Here is a 7,939-nt window from a genome sequence, read left to right as displayed (position 1 = left end):
TCTCTCTCTCTCTCTCTCTCTCTCTCTCTCTCTCTCTCTCTCTCTCTCTCTCTCTCTCTCTTCCTGTCCCTATTAACTCCGTTCGAGCTTGAAAGAATGTAAATTGTGCATCATTTGTTTGCTTTGTAGCCTCATGCTTTATGGTGGGTTGGTGGTTCGATATTTCTTGTCTCACTGTTAAAAAAGAAACGACATTTGCTTTCCTTGCTCTGTCCACTACTGTTTGTCTTGTGTGGCATTTCTCTATGTTGAATCGGTGATGCAATAAAGTTTCTTACTGCTTCAAAACGCCATTGAATCCCTCCCCCCCCCTCCTCGTTTTTGGATCCCCTTTTCCTTGTAAATTTTGTTCGGATGATAGATGAAAGAATCATAGTTGCAAAGCGTTCTTAGTCTTTATATTTGTTTGTGTCATGTAGACAAAGCAAACGAGTGTGCTGAAATATGGCCTATAGTCATGGTGGTGTACAAAGCATGGAGATTGACGGTATGGAGTATGGGTGTTATGGTGTTCCTCGTGCTTTTGGTGTTTTTGCTTAGATATGTTCGTTTCATAGAGCCAAGAAAAAATGTGAGTCTTGCGCGTACTGTGCATCCAAAAAGTGGAATTTCCAAACGTGAATGTGTACGGGTTGATGTGAGTGAGTCATCTGCAAGCACTCCGATAACTTCTCGCAAGCGTATTGTGTACAATGAACCAAACTTGGTTATCCAACCATCTCCCTCGAAAGGCAAAGGGCAAGCTTGCAGTATGTTTGATTCTACCTTCTTTTGAAGAAAAGCCCATGCAATATTGGTTCATCTTTTGTATTTTGAAATGTCCATCTTTTACATTAGGCGCACAAGTTGGATGCTCGAAAGCGCAAAAAGCAAAGATGGCTATTGTTAAGATCGAGAGACATGGTATATATTGAACCAAAAACATTGACTGTCTACCTCTGCCTTTTGATGTGAATATATTTTCATGTTCTCATATATTGTTTTGTAGATGCTTTAATTGATACTGAAGACGATGAAGTGAGAGTCAACCCTTTTCCGCAGCAAGAACCTCGTACTGAAGAACATGCTGTGCCTTTTTTGCATATAACAGACCTCTCTTACCACTCCTAAATTTTCAATTGAGGGTTGTGTGCTGAACAATTATGGTACATACAAGCTTTTCGATCCCAAAATTGTGAAGTTTTTCAAGGCTGATCTTGTGGATTCACACAACTCCAACACAGTCACTGTCGTCGTCGGTTCATCTCTAATAAGTCAATTTTCTTCCTTTCTAAGTGTTGGTAGTTTTGTGCGGATAGAGGGTTCTGCAATCAAAACAAAGAACAAGGCAGACGGTGGAACATAGCCTTTGTCTCTTTACTTGGATGCTACCTCGATCGTCACTTGCATTGGTTCATTTCGAATTCACTTGAGCTTTTACTCGGAAACGAAGATAAGATTCTTCTTGGATGAGGCTGCAAGTGCGGGTCTAGGTGGTGCGAAAAGTTACTTGGGTACGCTTGATTTTGTTGTTATTAAGAGTGAGAATTTTGAAATCTACGCCAACTCCACATCTGGAGAACTATTAGTGGTTGACGGTTCTGCTCCTAAAGATCGGGCAACTGTAAGTCTCACATACTGAGATCCTTTGTAGTTTTTAAGGCAAGAAAAAAACTTTGTGACGTTTGACGTTTTCTTTTTTTTCCACTTGACTTTTGTCAATGACCGCAAAGAAGGGTATAAATCTATCAAAAGGGATGTTGACAATGGAGAAGTGAAAACTTTTTTTGCAAGGAATGTCAGGGCTTTCTTAGGCCGTGAGAATACGCTGTCTGTCTTGGATCTTACAATCTTGGTGCCTGTCCACAACAAGCGTCTGTAATCTGATCTCTTACAAACTTACAAGACACAGGTTGAGAGTCTCGGTTATGGGAAGCAGGTAATGTTGTATAACTTAGTTGCTTAGAAACTGTTTCGTTGACTTTCTTTGTGTTTCTTAATTCTCGCTTTTGACCTGCAGGTGTTCGGCGTCTTGCGTTTCTCTAACATAAATAGTGTTCTCTTGGAGACATTGTGTGCCATTTGCAAATCGAATAAGGTTCATAAAACCACAGATATCACTTGCCAAAAGACGACTACAAGCTACGAGATTCCCAGGCTTCAAGTGAAGATCAAGCCAAGCAAAGGCCCTGCATTTCTGCACAACTAGTTGGTCTTATTGTTGATGAGGCCTTGGCTTTGGGCAAGACTTTTCAAAGCTCGTATTCTAAAAATCCACTGGTTGCAAGAGAGATCTTGGTATCGACAACACGCACTAGCACGTTCAAAATCAGTCTTGCAGGAGATCTGGCTGCTTTTTACCTGGGGTAAAGGTCTTGGAAGCATAGTAGGGGTCTACCATTGTATATAAATAATAGTGGTAAAGCTCTTGAAGAGTCATGAGCTGTTTTTCTTGGTTTGCGTGAAGTGGTCTTTAATGCATCAAAACAGCCTTGTAAAAGAAATCCTTGTAATAAAAAACCTCTGTAAAAACACTTGCAACTGGGTTATAAGGTCTTAAGGGTTTCCTTCTCGCATTGTTCTCTCTCTCTCTCTCTCTCTCTCTCTCTCTCTCTCTCTCTCTCTCTCTCTCTCTCTCTCTCTCTCTTTCTCTTTGTTCACTCATTTCCCTCGTGTCGTTTGTCTTTTCTTCTCTCCTCTCTCTCTCTCTCTCTCTCTCTCTCTCTTTAAAATATGGTTGTATAAAGGGTCTCGTAATCTCCAGCATTTTTGATCGGTCTCTCTCTCTCTCTCTCTGTGTGTGTGTGTGTGTGAATATTGTCCATAAAGACATCCTTGCTTGTGTTTGTCGGTTTTAGTAAAAATCCACTAGTTGCAAGAGAGATCTTCGCATCGACAACACGCACTACCACATTTAAAATCAATCTTGTAGAAAATCTGACCGCTTCTTACCGGGGAAAAGGTCTTGGAAGCATAAAAGGGGTCTACCATTCTATATAAATAATAGGGGTCTACCATTGTATATAAATAATACTAGCAAAGCTCTTGAAGAGTCATGAGCTGGTTTTCTTGGCTTGTGTAAAGTGGTCTTCAATGCATCAAAACAGCCTTGTAAAAAAATCCTTGCGATAAAAAACATCTGTAAAAACACTTACAACTGTGTTTTTAAGGTTTTAAGGGTTTCCTTCTCGCACTGCTCTCTCTCTCTCTCTCTCTCTCTCTCTCTCTCTAAAATATGGTTGTGTAAAGCGTCCCGTTATCTCCAACATTTTTGGTCTCTCTCTCTCTCTCTCTCTCTCTCTCTTTGAATATTGTCCGTGAAGATGCCCTTGCTTGTGTTTGTCAGTTTCAGTATTGCACATAGAGCTTCAGTATTTCCGGTTGCCCGTATCTTTCTCTCGCTATCCTTTTTCCTGGCTACAGTCGGATAAGAAACTCATTTTTTATTAGCCGGATTGATCTCTCTTCCGCCCTCCCTCCTCCTGTTCTGTCCATCCTCCTTGCACGCACACACAACGCTCTCTCTCTCTCTCTCTCTCTCTCTCTCTTATCTGTTGTTTTCCATAGACCTCTATTGTTTCCAATGGTTCCTCCCTTTCTCTCTCTTCTCTCCACTCATTGTACTCTTCTTCTTTGAGTTCCCCTATCTCGAATATCTTTGTATTCTTGTTTCTCTCTCTCGTCCCCTCCCCTGCTCCCACTATCTATTTCTCTTGCAGCAACGGTGTACATAAAACTCTGTTATTCTAGTGACCTCTCTCTCTCTCTCTCTCTCTCTCTCTCTCTCTCTCTCTCCCCTTTCCAAGAGCCTGAAAAAGAAACTTCTTTGGTCTTCTTCTCTGTTGCGCTCCTTGTGCCAATCACATTGTTGTCCAGAGAGCTTTCTTGTTTTGAATTTCTCTCTCTCTCTCTCTCTCTCTCTCTCTCTCTCTCTCTCTCTCTCTCTCTCTCTCTCTCTCTCTCTCTCTCTCTCTCTCTCTCTCTCTCTCTGTGCCCATTCAGTTCACTCGAAGAATGGATGCTTCCACTATTGACAATTTAAAAAATATTGGTGTCGATGAATATTTCTTGCATACATATGGTTTAGATGTTGATATATTCACTGTTTTTCAATACATTACAGAAACAACACTTTTACCAACGGATCTTCTAACAAACTTAGCTGCTTATACCTTGTTTCAAATGGGATTACAAACCACATTGACAAAGGTGATTAACACTCTCTTGGGAAATAACATTAATGCGAACGAGATAACTTACGATAAAGTCTATAGGTTGCTAAAAACCTCTCGCAGTTCATTGGCGTTAACTATTCGGCTGATCGAGCTTTTCTGTGAAGCGAACCACCTGTGCATCGATGTGACTTTACAAAGAGAACATCGCAAGAAGCGAAAGAAATTCATTGTCAGTGCATGCAGAAATGTTGGTACGAAATAGCGAATACTGATCAGAGATATTGATGGAACTTTATACGTGTTTCCTATGCACAAATCTGCATCAGATTCGAAAAGGTTTGAAATTTGGACACCTTCGGAGGTTTCAAAACTTCAAAGACTGCTGATTTTGTATCCTAATGATAGCAACAAATGTGTTGCCAAAGAGTATCTGTGTCAAGAAACCAACACATTTCGTACAAAAACAACGATAACAACAAAAATAAAACGCTTAAGGAAGTCCCATCAAAATATTCCTCCTTGGGAAAACGAATCATGCTCGAGAAAGAGACTACGTTCCAATGATGCACCTGCAGAAATATATCGAAAGTAAATACAGGATACTCCTTCAATCTTGTGCGAGCATTGTAATAGACTGCTTTTCAGCTACTACCAAATAACGTCCACAAAAAAAAAGAAAGCTAGTGATAATGTTATGCAAATTTGTGAACCTTGCAAAAGAAAGAGAAGAAAATCGGCACAGTGACTTACAAATCTTTACAAGAAATTGGATTGAATGACAAAATCAAAATTGTACAAAACTAAACAAGATAGAAGAAAGACTGATCTCACCTTGAATATTGTTCTCAAAAATACGAGAGTTGACATACGACGGACAATATGGTTTACATAGAAGCATTGTGAATGTACTGGCGAACGTTACCGAAACACAAAGAAGCTTGCCATGATTCATCGATGAGGAAAACTCAATTCTTATAGGTTTAAAGAGAAAACTAGAATACAACCATTGTTATTTGAGAGGATCAGTACGTCCACTGCTCACTCTTGAAGCGTTGAAAGAGATTTTGCATTCTCATTTTTACACAAAAGAGAGTATAAGTTTAAACGAGGATTGGTTGCGACATATGACCCTTTTGCAAAAGACGTATTCTATTCATTTTGCAATGTGCAATAACAACAATGAAGACGATGAAAATTAGCACGATATTCTCATTCATCAGTTCACGTCAGCACATCAAATCATTGACTACAACGATAAGATCCTACACGTTGCACCTTGTGAAGGAAATCATCACTTGGTTTATTAAATGATACATTCTGTGAAGAACTAGGTTTTCCAAGAATATTCTTTAGTGAACCGCGTAAGTATCACGATCTAGCAGTTAAAAATTACCATAAAATTGCAAAATGGGAATTGCTTCACGGTGAAAGGAGATTTGCATTGGATATAGAAAACTTATTCTTTAAAGCAGTGAAAATAATGACCCAACAAATTATTTCATCTATATGGGTTCGTCTAAGAAAGGTCAAGCTGGAAGGGACCGACACTGAAGAGTTGTTGCATGATACAAATGTCGACAGAATTATTCGATCAAAGATAGGTTACAGAGACTATGAATCTTTGAGAGCTTCTCCAGATTACAATTTTTTTTAAAAAAAAAGTATCTTCGCAATGATAAGACAACTAGGTCCTCCTACCTTCTTTGTCACTTTCTCGGCTGCAGACATCGGTTGGAAAGAACTAATCAATTGTTTGGAAAAACTCACTTCTATAACCAAAGATGACAATGAAACAGAAAATTCTCACATTAGATGACTCATACGATCGGACCCAATAACATGTTCCAGATATTATTTACACAAATTTCGAAGCTTGAAAAAACTACTCAACAAAGAAAAGTGAAAGACTACTTTTTCGTTGATCGAACTCCAAAGTCATGGTAGTCAACACGATCATGGTCTAATATGGATTGAAAATGCACCCCAGCTAACTGATACAGAAGAAACTAGCATGACGACATTCATTGACAAATGCATTAGTACTGACAAGAACCTTTTTCGAGAAGATTTGAGAGACGTTCAACGACACTCACATCGAAAAACTTGCTTGAAAAAAGGAAAGAGATGTCGCTTTGATTTTCCCCGATACCCGATGTCGTGTACCTATATACTTAGTCCATTGCAAGAAGAAGAAAAGAATATTAAACAACACGAAAGAAATCTTAAGAAAATCAAAGAATTCCTCAAAACAACCAAAGCCGAAGAATTACCAACTGATTTTAAGGATTGGCTGAAAAAATTAGATCTTTCTTTTGATGATTACATATTGGCAATTCGATCGAAAATTATGACACTGACTGTGCTGATGAGACAAAGAACAGAGGACATTTTCACAAACAATTTCAATCCAAAAATTTCAAAATTACGAAACGCTAATACCGACATCCAATACATAGTGAACGCGTACGAAGCTGCTACATACTACTCATTATACATAACAAAAATGGATAGCACATTAATAACATCTATTAAAGATGAGATCAATATTTGTATCGCCAATAATGCCAACACTGTTGCAAGATTGCGACGCATCGAAAATACAATTCTGAATATGCAGCAACTAAGTGCACAACAAGCTGCTTATATTGTTTTGTCTTCACCTTTACACAGTTCTACTAGAGAATTTATTTTCATCAACACAAATCCTCCGGACCAGCGTTCACTCATTTTGAAAAGAAAAGATACACTCAAACAGTTAGATCCAGACAACGGAGACATATTTTTTGAAAACATCGTCGACAAATATAGCAAAAGCCAACGCACTTACACAATATCTGCTTGGTAGAATTTTTCTCATGCTACAAGCATTGTGGACGTAAAATTGTTCCATTGAGAGAAAACCGAATCATTCGTTATGTCTGGTATGACAAACATAGAGATCCTGACAACTTTTATCGAGAACAATTCCTGTTATATTTACCTTGGTACAATGATGAGAACTAGTATCTTCATTGCTCTGAGACATGGGAAGATACATATAAACGTCATCTAGATCTTGTGTCTTACGAAGAGAAAAAATTCAACAAAGATATTGTGAATGAAAATAGTATCTCGCAAACTGCAACAACATCGACATCGCGTTCCTTTGGTTCTTCACATGAAAACATGCACGATAACATCGTCTCAAATCTTCCAGATTTAAACACTGCCAACAATAGAAAACTAGCAATAACAAAGCTGATTGCGATTTCAAATAAAAAATTTCATGAAGGCTTATGGATGCTGAATATCCAACAACGTCTTCTGTTCGATGATATCATTTTGAAAAAACGAACAAATCCAGACAAACCAATGCACCTGTTTCTTACTGGAGGTGCTGAAACTGGTAAAACATTTCTGCTACTGCTATTGGTTCAAGGCTTGCTACGACACTAAAATTTTAAATTGCCTACAAACATTGAATCTGCTGAAATTTTATTGATGGCGTACATTGGAAAAGCAGCATTCAATATTGGTGGAACCACGATACATTCTGCTCTCCGTCTCCCACTAATAGCGAGCGACCAAACCTCTTTGAGCGCAGAAAAATTAGATGAACTATCTTCACAGTATGTGAATTTCCAATTGCTGGTTATCAATGAGATGTCCCTTGTTGGACGAAGTCTTTTCCAACAAGATGATGCACGATTTCGCGCTATAAAAAGAATACATGATAAACCATTTGCAGGCATGGACGTTATCCTTTGTGGAGATCTTTGTCAAGTGAGTCCTGTTCGTGACAACTG

General features: G+C 38.7%; 1 pseudogene across 1 annotated transcript; it reads left to right on the top strand.

Annotated features, from left to right (window-relative positions):
• The first annotated feature begins 425 nt into the window (after positions 1-425).
• LOC147443092 (uncharacterized) lies at positions 426-2,477 on the top strand (annotated as a pseudogene). Its single transcript, XR_015190308.1, has 6 exons — positions 426-749; positions 838-903; positions 989-1,520; positions 1,593-1,602; positions 1,687-1,918; positions 2,000-2,477. The product of XR_015190308.1 is annotated as an uncharacterized LOC147443092 (transcript).
• The last annotated feature ends 5,462 nt before the right edge of the window (positions 2,478-7,939 follow it).

Source organism: Adiantum capillus-veneris, chromosome 14, assembly GCF_014529385.1.
Source record: "Adiantum capillus-veneris isolate H3 chromosome 14, ASM1452938v2, whole genome shotgun sequence".
NCBI classification, from domain to species: Eukaryota; Viridiplantae; Streptophyta; class Polypodiopsida; order Polypodiales; family Pteridaceae; genus Adiantum; species Adiantum capillus-veneris.
This window is presented reverse-complemented; position numbering and strand designations above follow the sequence as displayed.